General features: G+C 42.0%; 1 protein-coding gene across 1 annotated transcript in view; it reads left to right on the top strand.

The window, feature by feature from the left end:
• Window positions 1–19,818, top strand: part of LOC145435413 (uncharacterized) — a 428,570-nt gene that overhangs the window by 293,419 nt on the left and 115,333 nt on the right. The window lies entirely within an intron of this gene.

Here is a 19,818-nt window from a genome sequence, read left to right as displayed (position 1 = left end):
TAATCGTAATCGCAATCGATTACATTCGAAAAAAATTCCGAAGTAATCGTAATCGTGATCGACTACTTCCCATATCTAATCGATTTCTTTGTGAAAGAACGATTACTTTTTATTTGTACAAGGACTATGACATAATCTGAACATTCGTGAACAAGGAAAGATGTATTATACCAGGTTCATGATAGCACAAACGTCTAATTTTTACATGCCATTGGTCATTATTACGTCAGAAGTAGCCTATTAGATTGGCTGGTGATCGCGTAAGAAGTATACACAGTACGTCACGTACATTCGTTCGATTGTAAGAACACCCACCGTGCTGTATATCAGGTTATCAACACGTTCCACACGCCTGTAGGCCTACCCCACAGTAGGATGATTAATCACCACTCTACCTAATAACCTTACACCGAGCAAGATAGTGTAATGGTTATGAGTTCGGTTACTTGATCGGGTAGGTCGTGGGTTCGATCCCCGGCCGGGTCAGACCAAAGACTCGAAAACTGGTATCCGCCGCTATCCTGCTAGGCGCTCGGCATCCACGGGTAGCGTGGAGGAGAAAAAAAGCGGGGGTGCTGACTAGATGACCATACGGTCGTATGGCATCTCCGTCGTCAAAATCACCTCGATGGATCAGACGAAACCGAATACCGCCATCCTCTCTCTCTGTCTCTAGTAGCTTGTGTATTGATGTTTGGTTATGCAAACGCAGATTTACCATTGCTGCTTGACGAGCAGTAGGCCTACGTAGTACGACACCGGACAAAGATTTGAAATTTTGTACTTGCAGCAGTGTTGGGATGACTCGAGTCATGACGTGACTCGAGTCAGACTCGAGTCACCTTTTTCGCATGACTTGACTCGAGTCACTTTGCAAAAATGACTTGACTTGACTTGACTCGTCGCTTCAGAAATGTGGATTGACTCGTGACTCGGAGCAAAATTCACGAGTCTATTTCAAGTCATCTAGTAAACGATGTCGATTAAATCGCTGCATCTTTTTTATATTCGGATTGTTCGCGATACGCCGGTGTGACTTGTGAGAGCAATCAGTCATTCACCGATTGTACTTTTCACTGATTCTCCATTGTTACATCACAAATAAATTGACCGAAAACGAAATGATCACAGCTTACGTTTATGTACTAGCTGTAGAATAATCTAATAGCAACGTATCTCTGTTTGTTAAACAGCTCAGTGCTTACATCGCGAAGTGCCAACCTTAGCCGACCCTCTTGTATGATTTGAATCGAACGAATATAGTTTATGCGTTTATAATCTCACAAATGTGTGGATGGCCCTGGATGGGTAGTGTATTGTACCGTATCAATTTGTTCCAACTTCTCGGCGCTTCGTATTCGATTGTCTATTTTGGCTCACGTATTTTTTTAGCAGCTCTAAGCGTGCGTGAGCGATACAACGCCTTTTTGCACGTATAATTAAAACATAATACTCGGTAAATGATTCAAGATATATCACCAATCAATCTGTTATTCACACAGCTAGCAATATGTAATGACTTTGAATCATCCTCATACTTCGAAAATTCAATTTGACTTGAATTGTGACCTGACTCGTGACTTGACTTGACTTGACTCGACTTGACTCGAGTCACCTCCAAAAAACGAGTGACTTGACTGGACTCGAGTCACCTTCGAAAATCGATTGACTTGACTTGACTCGAGTCAAAATGTGTAATGACTCGAGATGACTCGTGACTCAAAGGTAGTGACTTGATCACAACACTGACTTGCAGTACATTATCTGTATTGAGTTGAAGGCTCTTTTTCTCATATGACTCTACTTGAGACATGCGCCAATCGTTATTTCATAATTCTTTACTCAACATTGGGGCCTGCCGCCATAGCCATGGGCTTATATATCATGTTAGCGTGAGAATTGTAGCTAGAATCAGGCACTGTCGTAGCAGCATGTGCTGCCGCCCCCGGCTCTCGCTTAAAATGCCGCCCTCTCCCCTAAGTAGACCGCAGCAAATTTCGACATAGATTCATGTTTAAGTAACCTTGTCAATAAAACAATATGCCGCGTCTCAGCCTCACCCTGTCAACGTTAATAAGGCCAAAATTATAGAGACAAGAAATAGCGATCGATTGTATTGTACAAATAGAAAATCAATAGCCGCCTCAACGCAAAATCAGCGATAATATCCTCAAATTCAAGTTTTTGAACGTAGTCTCTTTTTATAGACAGAATTGATAGAGCTGATAACCGACCATCATTCATGGTAGAACGTAAATAAGACTTAATCAGTTTGAGCTTTGAGAAGCTTGCCTCACACAGCTCACACGTAATTGAAACACCATTGGTCGGATAAAGTTTCAGACACGAGCATAAATATGGTGTCGAATCAGGTAGCTTTGCATCAACTAATCACTGTAAAACATCAAACGCTGTTGCACTACGATCAAACGTGGTTTCACTGTTCCGCACCAGCCTCTTCAGGGGCGAGCAACATACGGTCTGGCGCAGAGCCAGAACCGCCAAGTGGCTGCTACGCCACTGGAATCAGGACCGTAACAGCTATTCGTTCCCCAGTCAAAACGTTGGTCTTTGGCCCCTATAGGGTGTTAATTTCAAGTTGAAGACTGAATTTCATCAATAATATTGGTAATCGCTTAACATTATTATTCATTTCTATTCCTCTCCCTTTCTCTCTCTCTGCCCCCGATAATCAGATTTACCTGTAGAGCTGGATGCACGTAATTCATAAGTTACGTCTGTTATCTTGTTGTTATTACCTTAGTGAATTAATTCGGGACTTCTGGTCTGTTATATAATCAAAAGATATTGTTGTATCCATAACGTAGCAGACTAAAAGAAAAACTTTCGTGAGACGCACAAATTGTCATTAATGCTCTGTGGGTCTCCGTGTGGCATTTGCATTGTGGGCTCGGATTGAAAGAACCGGACTATTAGCCACGCCCACCCATCGCGGCTATTGACAATGGAGTTTCGACTAAAGTCTTTCTTTTGTAGCACACTTCGTGAAGTCGCGTGTTGGTCAAAATTGCATAAGTCTTTTGATGTTTTGTGGCAGGGAACTGCAACCTAAATGCCTATTGTTATGATTTAGGGTTGCATTTAAAACAAAAATAAGTTTGAAGCCTTTCGACCCCTTTCCCCCCTTTGGCCCCATATTTACGGATTCAAAAAAGAGGACCTATAAAAGGGAGATTTATTCACCGGACTTTGATCGCTAAAGAATGGAGTAAATAAAAAGGTCATTTGTCCGAGTAGGTGCTCGATAAACCTGTTTCCGCCGTTGAGTTTATCATTTTTTTTAGTCAACTTTGGCGTCGTATGCTGAATAAGCCACCGTCACGTGCATTTTTGGGCGTGTTGATTAAATATATCTCACTGAACGTTCTAACATTTTCGCCCCCGATGGCCTCTTTGGTATTCCGCCCCCTTGTTTCTCAAAACCACCCACTGTGGGGCGATATCGCCCACGGAACCACTGCGCTAGATCCTGAAGCTTTGAAAACATCTTGACATAAGTTGCATTTGGCTTTTTCGGTAGATTTACGAAACAAAAGGTTTTGCCACGCATCTAATTTTACTTCGCACTGACATCTTCGAAATTCGCTATTATCCCGACCTGCATTTCACCTCCACAGCGCCGTCTTTGTAACGCTCGTATACTGAGTTACACTGCTACGATCTGTAGACTACGACCGAATTGATTGTCCAGCTCATAGATATGTCATAGTTGGTTTTATTATCACCTAATTGTGAAATGTTTTAGATAATCTGCCACGTTTGTAACACTTCTTTATGACCAAAGTAAGAGATATGGCGCTACTAGAGTTAGTTCGGATATCAATAATTTTCACCCTCCGGATAACGGATATATCCGGATATTTGAAATTTAGCTAACCGGTTAACCGGATAATGAATCCTAAGTGAGATAATCGATTTCACGAGGTCTGCATGAAAAATGGATCGCAAAATCATCACACAGTCGTATAGTAGATTTACACGTACACACGCAGTACGAGCAAATACGAGAAAAATCACGCAAATGGTCACTGCTTCTGCAACTCCCTCCTATTAAAGTACACTACATCATTAGTGGTATCCTATAGTCGGGACCGGAGATTTGTAACAAAGAGTCCACAGCCACACGTATCAAATGCCCTTTCTGCTTCAAAAAAATGCACTGAATATAGTAAGCAGCGCTTTCTTTTTGCCCATTCTTCTGTTTAGGTGTCCAGTACTGCAAGGACGAGTTGCTGACACACATGATAGCTCGCTCCAATTCCTCCATGGGAAATTCACATGATCAGGCCCGTAACCAGCCGAAAAATAAGGGGGGGGGGGGGTGTTTGAAATAAAACGAAGGGTGCTTTAAATAAAACGAAGGGGTTTCGATTTTTTTTTCGAATTTAGTATCAGCGGGAATCACTTACGCTTGCACGCACGAACATGTTTGCGAAATGCGAACATTCGATGTCATTCAGTTTCGCGATGTCACTCATTAATCACAATCGCGGATCATAATAGTCTCAGACGCATATTGTCTCCAAGCCACCAAGAGATAGGAGTCAACGCAAGCCAAGACCGAGATTCGATGGTTACGCCAGCGATGATATCGTTCATACCATGCCTATTGCATATGCGATTGTGTAGGCCAGCGATAATATCGTGAGCCTCAAGCCAATGCAGATGCGATTATGTGGACCAGTGATGGTATAAAGTCCACAGAGCCTATTGCAGATGTGATTCTACCAGCGGAACTATAGGCTTGTTGAAGACTCGAAAAGTCAGGCCAGCAACGATAGCCGAGTTTGCAGCAATCAATGACCTAATTTTGCCATCTGCTCAACGGGAGATTGCGTCGCGGTACACACTGCATTGACGTATCTCGCCAATTGGCGACACGCTTCTCGCTGATTGGCCGCGAGCAACACTAATAATACGACTTATTAAAGCTTCCTAATAGTGTAAAACGCAATATTACCGATACTATTTTATCCGGTTAACCGGCAGATTTATATCCGGATATCAGATAACAAAAAAAAACTGCGGTTAACCTGTTAACCGTTATCCGGATAATCCAACCGTAGGCGCTACTCATAAGCCTTGGTAGATGCTATTTACGAACCCCGAGATTTCATTGCGATTAATCCTGGGATCAGGATTGCTTCAAATTCCGGGGTCCCAACGCTAGTGTGGAATCGGACGTGTTCGACTCGATTCGAAGTGAAGATCCGTTGGATAATAAACACCTTTATATTTGATCCATCAGCCACCTGCATTTGTGGCGTAGCAACAATGGTAATGCTGGTGCCAACTAAAGCTATCACAATAACCTTGCATTTTCTGTGACTCTCTTGCTAGACTCCCAATATCAACCGTTGAGAAGTGACAGTGCGAGTAGGACGTATTCAATTCGATTATAAGATTATTTGGTTAATAACCCCCTTTAAATTTGTTCAACTAAATATGGCTACCTGCCTTTGTCAGGTGGAAGCATCGGCAACGTGGGTAGTGGGTACCAACGGTAGACTGCGCGTTTCTGTACCTTTACAGCTGCATTTCTACGCTCAGAAACTACTGTGTGGAGTCGTAGGTGTTTGATTCCATTCGATGCCAACCTTCTGTGGATAATACACACCATTTTATTAGACCTGTAAGTTGATCTACATCCGCGACGCCCTGATTTTGTAGCCTTCCTTTTATCGTATTGAGATTTGTAGTCAATCTAGGGCTTCAGTGCACCTACTTGATGGCAGATCTTTTTATGCATAGTTTGCTGGAATTTACCCGAAATTTGTTGATTTCACACGGTTAATGGGCGTTCCGTTTCTTTGTGAAATGATATTTTCGTCGTGGCAGGCAATTTGTTTCCGACTTAAACTTCCTGAATTTATGTTTTTCATCCGAACGAAATGCGTTACAACTACTGTGATATCAGGATTTTAGAGCATGTGAGAACTTGAGAGAGCTTTTACATTTAAGTAACATTTGTTAACGCTACTGGTGACCAGTCAGCTTAATATGTGTACGGCAAGACATGAGGTGATGTCATCGTGTCTCAATCAAAGGGACGATAACGTTTACCAACCAAAGCCATTGTCCTGACTGTTAACGTCTGGCGACACCGGGAAAGTAAGCAGAGTTGTAAATTCATGCCATCTGTCGACACGGCGGTCCGCACTGCCATACAATAATCGGCACGGGATATGGTGCACGCGTTTTCGATATGTTGTCTCTTTTTGTTTTTATTTTGTATCGCTTTGTAGTGTATGAAGCAATTGCTGATGAATTAAAATGTAATTTTTTGACAACTCAGTTGTTCAACGGCGTAGCGGTGGTACACGCGAGGGTTGAATTGGGATACTGATAGTGATGGCGTGAGTATCCAGTTGCCGCCTTTGATTTTGATTTCGTACCGTGAATTTCCATTGCGCCCGTTTGAATTAGTGACTTCGGTAATTAGCAATCGCTCAGATTGATCAATGCTGACTGCTTCAATATCCAGTTAAAGGCAGCTGGTCTGTTTGATCCGGGCAGATCATGGGTACCGAAATAGACATGATATTCAAGCTCGGCTTGATAATGTGCCGAGTCAACCCAAATTCGCGATCAGAATAAAAATGGAGCAAAGAGGCATCCAACTCACAAGGCTCCGAAAATACTAAGCTCATATTTGGAATCAGGGCCCTTCAGAACCCTCAACAACACTCTTACTTTGTCTGCCTAAAAATATGTGTTGACAAGTGTAATTTTTACTGTTATGATGAATGACCTCTCTCATGAAATCGATATTATATAATATCAATTTATTTGCAAATGACGCTTGCCCGCGGGAAACTGGCTTAAAAGTAATGACAATCTCGTCAAAATCACAGAATTCCTTAAACAGTCTGATTGAATGGTGTAAAAAATGGGGTTTGCGGGTCGATGTCAAAAAGTCCGCCGCGATTATATCACAGAGCGCAGAAAACTACAACTTGTTCAATTTAGAGTAGGTAATTTAGGGATGGTGTGTACCTCTGAAAGGTCTAGGTTCGTGTGAACGCGAACCTTTTTGAAAGGTTCTGTGTGAACACGAACGTGAACCTCGTGACGTCATATTGCTAATTTCAACCCTATCTTCCAATGAAGTGATAGCCTATATTAATGTACACGATACCTAGCGAAGACTCGGTCCACATAATGCCACAATGCTGAAGTTCATATTGGCGTTTTAAACGTCGCTAAATGTATCAACCGCGGTAATCAAAGGATATAATAATTGCATAAAATCAATACATTCCGTCGCTTTGCCAAGAATTTCGACGAGGACTTACCAAGGAATATAAGCTTACGCCTCAACGGTCTTAGCCAGACCGGACAATGTGTTCGGAGTCTGAGTATTGCTACATTGATATTGAGCAGACTGTACAACGGGTTTCTATACTCGCTACCGATACCACAAACAACAACAAGTTATGCAGCAGTAGCAAGCACTTTAATCGCACGGATTTGGTTTTAATGCTGCAGTAAAGATATGAAGTCAAGATTGAACCCGTACGCCCGTTCGATTTTTTACATCAGAAGACGATATCAATGTCATTGATTAGTTGAATAAGCATCATTCGCTGACTACGTATATATCGCTCGTGAAGTTGTGCGATTGCGGGTCAAGCTCACAGCAGAGAGTCACTAAATATTCACAAACGGAAAGCTGGTTTTCCGAGAAAATGTTTGCAACAAAGCAAGTAAAACTTCTAAGGTTGTCGAGGTACATGATGAATGCTCGTTTAGCGTTATTTTTTTATGCTGCCAGCACCATGCATGGAGTGGTCCGCAGTTGAAATGCAATAAATTTGAGCCAAAGATCTTATAATGGAGTGAAAATTTCAATTTACCAAAAGGTTCACAGTGCAGAACCTACCAAAGTTCTGTTGTGAACGCGAACCTCTAAATTTCCGAGGTTCACACACAGAACGCGAAGGTGAACCTCACGTTCACACCATCCCTAGTAGGTATGACTACACTTGCAATAAAGAAAATTTGTAAATACTTGGGAATAATCTTCGATTCTAAATTGACTTATCGTTTGCACGAAGTTGCTGTTGTTGAAAAATGCACGTGAAGAATTAACTTACTACCTGCTTCGTTAGCCGTCTACCGATGTATGATTCGGGGCGTTTTGGTTTTCACCTTTATATGTTATGAATTCTATCCTAAAAATCAGAATATCGCTCTACGGATATGCAGTGGAGCGCTGAAGAGTGCTCCATCCTTTGCTTTTCAACATTTCAGCGCCGAAACACCCATAACAATATACCATCTGCAAGCGTGCTACAATTATCGAACTGTTCTATCGTCGTTGCCAAAAACCATCGTGCACAACGGTAACTGATGATTCTTGGCGCAAAATTTTTCCCGGAGTATCCGTTATCACTTTTAATATGAAAACACGCAAATTAATCTACAGAACCATGAAGTAGTTCCTCTTTCACAATGGCAGGAAATATGTTGTCGCATAGATTTGCACCTCACATCAATTGATGTACACTGTACAGTGTACAGTCACTCCTTCCCACAAGTGCCAAGACGAAGTGTAATAATCGTTACATCACGGAAAAGTACGCAAACCATGTCAAAATGTATAACCAGAGGTCAAAAACTATTCATCGATATGGTGTAGCCTTAGTAGTCGAAGAAAGTCCATATTGTTACAGGGAATCTCTCAGTAAATATTCATCAGTATTCTGATTCGAATTAGTTGCAATTCTGCGTGGCTTCCCTGCGCAAACGAAAGTCTGGTTTCTCGAAAACTCGCCATCCGGTCGGACAGTCAATGTGCCCTTACATTCACTAACGACGGTTTTACTAACAGCAAATTATCTAATATATACATCGACTTTTGCATTAGATAAAATAAAAAAAGGGCAAAATAAAATAGGAAACAAAAGAACATCGAGAAAATCAACTTTGGGCTCGTGTTAAGCGTCTCCAGCGTACGCGGTCGTGGGTGTCTTCCAGTGACATGATTTTATTCTATCATGCGCAAATCGCGAATGAAAATCGGGGAAGACAAATTTTACATGGATCCCAGGCCACATGGGAGTTGGATAAATAAAACGGAGCACCAATTAGCAAGAGTGGCTGCATCCTCGGATCACGCAGACGGCATGGAAGACCCGGCCGAGATGTCCGTCCCAGAAGTGAAAACGATCATAATATCCTTATGCCGTGCGAAATGGATTGAGGACTTCAACTTGTCATATGACAGGTCCGCATATCACAAAATACACGCAGCCATCATAGAATTTTTCGCGAAGGCACTCCACTAATGTTTGAGGATGAAATCGGGACATTATCGGCTGGATTCTCATCTTCATCGTATAAAATGCCACGAAGCTGGCTTGTGCTACACGCGATGGTAGGAGAGACGGTCGAACACTTCCTGCTAGTGTGCCCAGTATATGCTTCCCGGAGAGAATATTTGGAGAGTGCGGCTAGACGGAACCATGTCGACATGACAGTACGGGCCCTATTATCCAGTCCATATACAATTCAATTTGCGGATGTATTATTTTTGAAGTTCAATGCTGTACAAGACCGTAGTAGTCTAGCACCATTAACCCCATATACAACAAGAACAACAACAACAACAACCTACTCAACTTAACAAGCTATCGAACGATTTGAATTGATACGGATATATTTCGCACTTTCAGAATACGATCGTGAATTCACTGCTTAAATACGGACGGACGGAATAAATATCCCTCCCCCTCGAAATCGTGAATTAATTAACTCGTTGGCAGAACATGCTGCTTTTATTGCGCGCTGTCCGGTGAAATAGATATCGCCAAGGCGCAATTTTAGATTAATAATGCGGAAGAAGTAGTTCCTAAACATTGGAAGTGACGAAATTTCACTAAGTTCTCTCTTGCTGCAGCATTTTCATTCCTTACACGCTCGATATCGATCTTTTTATCTTATGTCGGAACATTATTGATAAGATGTGTTGCAAATGTCTCTAAATACAGTGTAACGAAAAAGCGATGGATTCTGAACGTCACTGTATACTGCAATTAGAATAAAATCATAATAGTTCGCGTCAGGCTCCAATGCGCTCTTCGACCCTCTTGATTGCTCTTAGCAGTGTTGGGATCAAGTCACTACCTTCGAGTCACGAGTCATTTCGAGTCATTGCACATTTTGACTAGAGTCAAGTCAAGTAAATCGATTTCCGAAGGTGACTCGGGTCATGTCAAATAACTCGAATTTTGGAAGTGACTCGAGTCAAGTCGAGTCAAATCAAGTCAAGTCAAGTCAAGTCACGAGTCAAGTCACAATTCAAGTCAAGTTGCCTTTTCGAAGTACGAGGCATGCTTACGTCATTGCATTTTGCTAGCTGTCTGAAAAACAGATTGACTGGTTATTGATTCATAACCTATAAACCAGTGGTTCTTAACCTTGCCCCCAGCGCCCCCCAGGGGGCGCTGGCGATGTTGAAGGGGGGCGGAAACGCTCAGGGGGCGATATGGGGGGCGCTGGGCTCAGGGGGGCGGTATGGGGGCGCTGGAGAAAAATGGCTTCGCAGTAGATGATGTGGTGATAGGACATATCCTTAATGAGTATTCAGAGCAAATTATCACCGAAAACTTCGTTACATATAGCCTTCAAAATACATGTATGTTTAATTGTCCATGGGCGCCTAAATGACTGACACCGAATGTTACTGTCTTGGCAATCTGAACCCCAGAAGACGAATTCCATCTGCCAGGGAAAAATTATATGTCAGTGAAGAAATACCAATCTGAAATCGTGTGCGTCTTTTAGTTTAGCACGATTGGGCGACAGGGATATTCCTGTTGGGCGATATCCCCGTTGAGCGATTCTATATTTTTGATATTGCAGACAGGGGGTCACTAAATAACATCATGCAACAAAGTCATACCAACGGGTTCGCCCGCCCGAATATGTTTAATTATTAGTACCGGGCCCTACAGTTTCCAAGAAACCTCACAATGTGCGCTTCAAGTTTTGATGAGTCTGCGCAATAATAAATTCGGATTTGTTGTGCGCAACGTAGATTTTCTGTGCGCAGAGACCCAGGACCAACGATTTTTGTTGGGGGGGGGGCTGACGAAGTGCTGTTACGGCCCTGGTAACGAATAATTGTACCTGCGGGCACGCCCGAATATGTTTAATTATCAATTACGTGCCCTTTATATTCCTATACAACAGCTCACTCAGTTTATCGCGACTTATATATGTAATGACCACCTATTCATTCATGCATTATAGAAAATTTTGGTACCTAGGGTGACCAGGCCACACAAACTTTGCTGAACATCGAAATCACGATAGGGGGTTCGTGGGGGCAAAGCCCGCAGAAGTTCGGTTTATCACGCTATGGGTGCGCAAGGCAATCGTTTTAGGGGGTTGACGAAGTGCTGTTACGGCCCTCCCTCTTACTTATTGTTTTTATTACATTCCTTACATTATGAAGTTTGGGGGGGGGGCGCTGGAGCACGATAATTTTTGAAAGGGGGCGCTGGAGGAAAAAAGGTTAAGAACCACTGCTATAAACGAATATAGAGTTTAATATAAACGAAAGGCGCTTTATTGCTCACATATACGTAGAAATGCTTAACTACTTAAGTATTTGATTACCCATTTACAAACTGATATGATACGAGTCAAGCATGTGCCAGTGGTTGAGGACTATATAAACTATACTGGAATTCAATTTCAATAAAAAAAGAGGTTTGGTTAAATTAAAAACAGAGAACAGAAATAGACATTTTGCTTTACTATACTAGTTTACGACAACGTAAGTTATATGCTTCGATCGCTTCGTTTACGATCAATTTATTTGCGAGTGAACAATGGCGGCTCAGTAAAATGCACGATCATTGAATGATAGGTCGCTCTCATTGGTTACACCAGCGTGTCGTGTACAAACCGAACATGTGCAAGATACAATGATTTTCACCGACATCGATTGCTTGATGACTCGAAATTGACTCCTGAGTTTTGCTCCGAGTCACGACTCAATCCACATTTTTGCTACGCCGAGTCAAGTCAAGTCAAGTCATTTTAGCAAAGTGACTCGAGTCAAGTCCAGTCATACGAAAAAGGTGACTCGAGTCTAACGTGTTACGAGTGATAAAAGATTTGTTTCGGCCAGCGATAAGCAGAGATTGAGTGATTACTTCTCTTTATGAATGTACTCGATTGCGATTAATATTACTTCTGAATCTCGTGATTACCGTTACGATTACGATTACAGAGAAATCTGGATGTAGTAGAGAAATAACGTGAATGTGCGCATACATCCGTTAACAATAGATTCAAGCTTGGGTGACGCTTCCAATCATTGTTCCTCGTGTAGCTTTAAGAGATTCAGAGAAACATATATATATATATATTAGGGTTGTCCAAAATTTGGAAAATCTCAAAAAGTATCCGTGATTGTGTCTCATTCTATAGATTATTGATAAAAAATAACAATTAGCCTGAAAGAAGCTTACAGGAAAGCCGTTAAGATTTCGTCCAAAGCGTTTGAAAGTAGCTGCTCAAGAATGGGCGTGCCACTGACCATAGAACGGCGAGAAGACTAGTAATCAAATAACCACGGCTCTTGATTGGCTAATCGGCTATGCTTCAATGACCACGGCAGCAGCAGCTTGCTGATCATGTATTCAAGAAGTCTGCTACCGGCGGGGATTCTGAGTGCGCATTGTTAGTAGTTTGGCAGGTGATGATTTAAGATTAATTCAGGACATGTTGAGGTACGAAATACATGATGAACAAACAACACCTGCTTCACAGAAGCTTTTACAGCATGACTGCTTCATTGTGAAGGAAACGGCTGAAGCCTACATGTCGTGTTTTCATCGAGAGAAAGCAAAGGCGCTTATGCAAGTGTTGAGCGAATTCACCGTTTCAGTACGGATCCACCATCAGTGAATACAAATATATAAAGCTTAACAATGACACTATACGTTGTGTGATCTTATTGGGCTGAAGCTGTAGTATATAGGTGACGTTTTGAATGCTCTAGGGATCGGCGGAATCAGCCCGTTATGCTTGTCCCTTATCAGATGCTTACAACAAATTGAATGCACTTGTAAGGCGTTGTTAAAGTCCTTAATGATAACGCAGAAAAGAGGTGGTAATGTACGCACACTCGCACAGGCTGTGCCGGATATGGTATGTCAAAGTCTTTGGCAACTCTTATAAGCAGGCCGTGTTATTTTTGGCATATGCCAAAACTGCCAAAAATAGCTTATTTTTGGCATTTTTCAATTTTTATTTTTGGCAGTTTTGGCATCGACCTCTAAATAGATATTTTCAGACTCGAATTAGTCATAAAAACGCTTTATTTGGGTCAGTTTATCAATAGAGACCAAAAAATGTGCAGCTTCCACTTATAATAAGTACCAACAAACAATAATAAGAAGAAAAAACCTAGCGATTACATAGGTTAATATTATCAAACAAAACCACAAAATGTGCAGTATCCATTCGGAATCGGTGCCAATAAGCAAAAAGAATGAGCAGCCTAACAAACACGCTCAACTCCTGATTGTTACAGCTTTTGAATAGACTTAAATTGTTTGCACTGTAACAGTGCTTCCAAACTCAGGTCAGCAAAGTTTCTCCTGAATTAATTTTTGCCCAACGAATGTGGGAAATATCGGTTTCAACAGTAGCCGTTGAGGGAAAGAATGTTGCCAGTCCCCCACAAAAGGTTTTCAGAGCTTCAAAATTTCGGAGGGCAGAACCGGCTTCCAAGCATCATGAAAATAGATCACTGCGCTAGTGCCATCGATCTCATCGCGAAAAGAATTTTCTTCCTGATACTTTTCCAGGAGTTCCCTGTGTTGTCTCTTAACACATTCTATTTTGTAGCGCGACGATCCCATCTCCATCAGTCTACCGATATATTTTCGGAGGACTTTTGTCACGTAAGATGGCTTTAATATTACCAACTCACATGGAAGAGTCCTGGGAAGGTTATCTTGTTTAAGAACATTAACGCAACAAGACTGTCTGGCAAAACGAGACTGCAGCTCAGAAATAGCCGGACTGTTTGTTGTGTCACAATGCTCAACTTGATCACAATGCAAAAATCTTAGTTGAATTTGGGGGTTCCAGATCCATGAGCAGAATACAATTTATATTTTAGTAATCAGTACAGCGGCAGCTTTCCATTGATACCCGTTTTATCAAATTTAGCGCTCGGCAAGCCGGTTAAAAATGGCCGTAAAATTGCCTTTGGACAAATGAAAAGTATGACGTAAACCAAATGCAGTCAGCCGTTCAATCTCGCTGTGCCCACACCTTTTAGGACACCATGCTTTTTCCCCTAATGGGTGGGCTGGACCCATAGACTAAAAAACCTGCTCTTCACACTTGTAATGCGGTCCTGTTAACACAACACCATGAAAGAAATACACTATTGGCAAGTTGTGTTATTTTTGGCATATGCCAAAAATTAGTTATTTTTGGCATTTTCAAATTTTTATTTTTGGCATCTGGCTCCCGAAATGCCAAAAATAACACGGCCTGCTTATAAGTGAATTCAATTTGCTGTAAGTATAACTGCCAAGCATAACCGGCCGATTCAGTCGATCCCTAGAACCTTCAATACTTCACTATATACTACAACTTGGATCCAATAAGATCGCACAAAGTATAGTGTAATTGTTAAGCTTTATATATTTGTATTCACTGATGGTGGATCCGTACTGAAACGGTGAATTCGCTCAACACTTGCATAAGCGCCTTTGCTTTCTCTCGATGAAAACACGACATGTAGGCTTCAGCCGTTTCCTTCACAATGAAGCAGTCACGCTGTAAAAGCTTCTGTGAAGCAGGTGTTGTTTGTTCATCATGTATTTCGTACCTCAACATGTCCTGAATTAATCTTAAATCATCACCTGCCAAACTACTAACAATGCGCACTCAGAATCCCCGCCGGTAGCAGACTTCTTGAACACCTGATCAGCAAGCTGCTGCTGCCGTGGTCATTGAAGCATAGCCGATTAGCCAATCAAGAGCCGTGGTTATTTGATTACTAGTGTTCTCGCCGTTCTATGGTCAGTGGCACGCCCATTCTTGAGCAGCTACTTTCAAACGCTTTGGACGAAATCTTAACGGCTTTCCTGTAAGTTTCTTTCAGGCTAATTGTTGTTTTTTATCAATAATCTATAGAATGAGACACAATCACGGAGACTTTTTGAGATTTTCCAAATTTTGGACAACCCTAATATATATATATATAGCTTATAGCGGATAATTAGACGCTATCGACTCCCACGCCCACATAAAAACATTTGCTTCTTACGTCATTACTCAACATTTTCAACGTTAATGTGATGAATAGGTATAATCGGATTTCAATATTACGGACTGCAGAATTTCGTACTAATATACAGCAAAAGTCTTACATGCAGTTGAAGCCACCGCTACGTAACATAAGCAGCCAATGGGTTATATCTAGGGCCAGGGTCGCAAACTCAAAATGGGTCCCGTGCCACTTTTTAAAAATTTGTAGAGGCCGCGGGCCGCATGACCTCAATATCGAGAATAGGCAATGCAGTTTTACAATCACGTTTTGATAACCCTACGTGAATACAACGTTGTGCTCTCTAACACGGGCGATGAGTATAGTAAGTATAGAGTCATGCTATGAATAGCCATGGCAATTCGATTTAATATTTATCCTTTTTCAGCCCGGGTGATCAGATTCACCGGTGCAGTTTATGCAGGGGGTTTCTTCGAAAATTTGGAGAAGTTATTAGTACTGTGCCTCATCTTTGGGGGTGGCCCAATTGGTATTAGTCCTCTATGTTACATGCTGTTATTTTTTTCAACTTTTATTCAGGATTGTCGGTACATTGAATATATAATGGATTCGTCCAAACGTAGGCCTACCATAAACAATTGTTTGCTTTGTGTTGAGGAGAATAAGATTAGAAGTTGGTATCTTTTATTGGCGCATCACTTTCCTATGCTGCTCGTATATGTACTGTGGGGCTCTGATTAGAAAGGACGCTGCTATATCAAAATCGAAAATCAACTCGCATTGAACCTCGGATAGTGCGAGAAAAATTTCAAGAATAATTGAAACCTCTCGTTAATTCGGGAGTCAATTGGTAAATTCACTTTGCATATAGACGGCCCTCAGTACATCATAATCGAATTAAGTGTCGGCGGTCGCGTTATTTTCCTTCTACCGTCACAAATTGGCCACCCCTGGCCCAAAGAATCGATGTTTGGGTTACTCAGACACGGTTATAGCTTCAGCATCGACATACGATGGACTCTCTCGTTCTCGAATTATTTGTATTTGGGCTTCCCTCTTATACAATGGGCACCCACCGTAAACTGCTCTATGGTGCATTTTGCAATTGACATATCTCTTTTCCTGATCGCACTGGTGATGCTCATGCTCATGACCCCCACATTTGGAGGACGTATTTATTTCACCGCAATTTGACTTGGTGTGACCAAATCGATTGCATCGGGGGTACCTCAATGGGAGAGGATTATAGGGATTGTTCTTGAATCGAATATATCCTATATGCAACTTATCTGCAGGTTTGGAGGTGCACAATTGACAAACTAGCAACATAGCCATCATTGGACTTGCGTTTTGGACATTTAGAAAAGCACACGAGTGATTCGCTAAGGAATTCGACAACTTCGTATTCTGACACGTCAGCTGGCACCCCTCGGATAACGGGCCTAGACGCATGCTGATGCAGTTTACTCTCATCGTAACATCTCGTATTACCTGGAATTGACACTACTTCGCCCGTAAACATATCTATAGGAGCTTATCGGCATGCGTGCGATTGTGGCAGGTGACGAGTAAGTCTTCCGACGGGAAGACACGAATCCCTTCATAATTACCAATCGCTCCGTGCACGCACTTGTTCAGTGTGGTAGGATGGTAGTGTTTCTTCTTCCTATCTTTATCATTTAGAACTATTTTCAAATTTTCGGCGTGAGCTGAATCGGCTAAGCGGCCCAAATAGTCTGCACCAGACTTATTATTCATTGCTTTCAATGACGGATTATCACCATCCGACTCGCTTTGTGAACCCCTTTTACTGCGTTTTGATGTGACAACAGTAAATTTCATGTCATCGTTACCAAAATCCGCTGCCATAAGGCGGGATGGTGTCTTATAGCTAATGACTTCCCCCTGCACGTAATACTATCCAAAAACCGCTAGAGTAATAGTATAAGTAAGCCTTTACACCAGAAAACCGAAACCCCGCAACAAGCTCTTTACGCTGAATGCATGATGAGCTGCTGAATCTAGACATGTTCGCACACCTCGGCGGTCAGACGCGAATGTTCCTCATGTTAAATTAACACGGGAAGGTACGACCCATTTGATGAGGCAGAACGAGTGAAGTGCGAATGTACCAAGGCGAAAGCACTGAAATTTTGGTCAAAGAATGGTCTGTTATGATGGAAGATATTGTACATCACTTTCGCCGTTTCGTATTTTATCACGTCTGTCACTCCCAGGATACCAATTCTTTTTGTATTTTGGCAGGAGTCCACGAAGCAAGCCTACACCACTTAGTGCCGGAGTTACCAATGAAGTCGACACTTGGTGAATTCGGCACAATGAACTCAGCACTTGGGGAACTCGGCACTTGGAGGACTCATCACTTGGACAATTTTGTATCAAAATATATTATTAAAAATTATTATGATTAATTTATAAAGTTAATATATTGGTATTAAGTGATGAATCAATATTATATGAAGGTCAAGGTCTGTTGATATTAGGGCTGGAGCGTGTTTGGGGTTAAGGTTAGGGTATTGGAGCCAGAGGTGGTCAGTAGCGAAGTAGTTCTAATTTTTTGAAGTACTCAAGTAGTGTTCCTCTGCTTCTGGTACTTTGTTGCTACTTCTACTTCATAAAATTTTGTAATTTTAATATTTCCCGCTTTTCAGGTGTAGTATTTGTATTTTTCATTCGATTACGAGTACTATACGTTGAGTTCTAATTCTGGTCTCAGTTCTTTTGTCTGGCGAACATACATGTTGAAGTCCCGTGTTAACTATACGCTCTATAGCCGGGGTGTCAAACATACGTCCCGCCAGACCATTTCTTCCGGCCCGCGAGACCATTCTAAGCAAATTGGAAAATTATTGTATAATCCAGCATATTTCTAACATCGGTTAAGATTATTGTAACCACATGTCGGCACTATCACCTATCCAAAAGCCTGGTTTTGCTGACTTGAAGAAGCTCTTCTGCAATAGCCCCGATGTGCAGTACACGAACTCTTCGGCCGCTGGCCTGCACACTCGCGTCTGCAATAGGTCTGGTACGAAAGTCATCATCGCTGACCTAACAAATCGCCTCTAGGGCTTAGCATAGCATGCTTTGTCTCCTATATCTCAATGGTATAGTTTGGAGACGATGCCGTATAGCAGGGGCGGGCAACATACGGCCCGCGACGGGATTTTGAGCGGTCCGCAGACATTTTCTGGTCTTACTTGAAAACGTGGACCGCGGGTATACATACATGTGCGAGCGAACATTTTCGACCATGAATATTAGCAAGACAACGGTGCGTTCCAATCTAACTGTTGTTTACGTGCAGTCTTTACTGAGTATTTTCACGTCCGACGTGCGGCCAGGGTTCAAAGAACTTGTTGAAAACATTGACCGACCACATATGTCTCATTGACTTCAACGGCTATTGAAGTACATTATGTAATAAATTCATTGAATTCGGTATCTGATTCCTAGGCTTCAAACGTAAAGTTTGCATGACACATGATCTATTCCTTCTATAGACGGATAAATCCTCGATTTACATATCAATTCAAGAATACCGCGTGTCCCATGTCTGACCCGTCGACTGGATATCGTAATGGTTAAGCGTTCGGCCGGGTCAGACCAAAGACCTGATTAATAACACTGGTATCCATGGCTTCCCTGCTTGGCGCTCATGCATTACTGGGATAGCATGGATGGGGTGGTGCAGGAATAAAAAGAAAGCTGTGATTCCTTGTCGAGTGGCATATGCACATCATGTACTCATGATATGCATATGCGTAGATCGTGTGTATGTAAATCATAAGTCGGTGTACATGCCGCAAAACATCAAGGACAAAAATAAACTACGTCCTTTCCTTAGCTTTCCTTTCCTGGGAGATATTGCCCGCCCCCGCGGTATAGTGAATGTCTATTAGCGACTGTGATTAAACAGTGATATCGCTAAACTGAATGAAATCGTATGTTCGCAAACAGACTTCAACATGCTTAATTGATTTCCGCTAACGCTTCATCATAACGATTCACGGGGCGGCAACCTTTTGTATGCAGCGTGGTAAAATGTCACAAAATGTGAAATTATTACCAACTGGCGTGCCAAACAGGTGTAATTTTGTCATATGTTCTCATATGTTAATTGTGACTTGACTCGTGACTTGAATTGACTTGACTCGACTTGTCTCGAGTCATCTCCAAAAATCGAATGACTTGACTTGACTCGAGTCACTTTCGAAAATCGATGGACTTGACTTGACTCGAGTCAAAATGTGCAATGACTAGAGATGACTCGTGACTCGGAGGTAGTGACTTGATCCCAACACTGTTCCAAAGTGACCTACAATTATAAAGACGCCAAAACGGGGGTATGACGCCTCTCAAATAAATTATTTGTGATTAGCCGTTTGAGAATGACGGCGGGAATGAGCTGATTTGGTCGTGTTGTGGACTAATTCAAAGTTGCTGACATAAGAGTTATGTGTAGTCGAAGTTATCAACAATTTGATCAGAACCGACATCAAATTTCG

This window comes from Botryllus schlosseri, chromosome 3 (genome assembly GCF_051294905.1).
Source record: "Botryllus schlosseri isolate E-star chromosome 3, Bs_hap1, whole genome shotgun sequence".
NCBI lineage: Eukaryota > Metazoa > Chordata > Ascidiacea > Stolidobranchia > Styelidae > Botryllus > Botryllus schlosseri.
The sequence above is the reverse complement of the archived record's forward strand: the minus strand, read 5'-3'. Positions and strand labels throughout refer to the sequence as shown.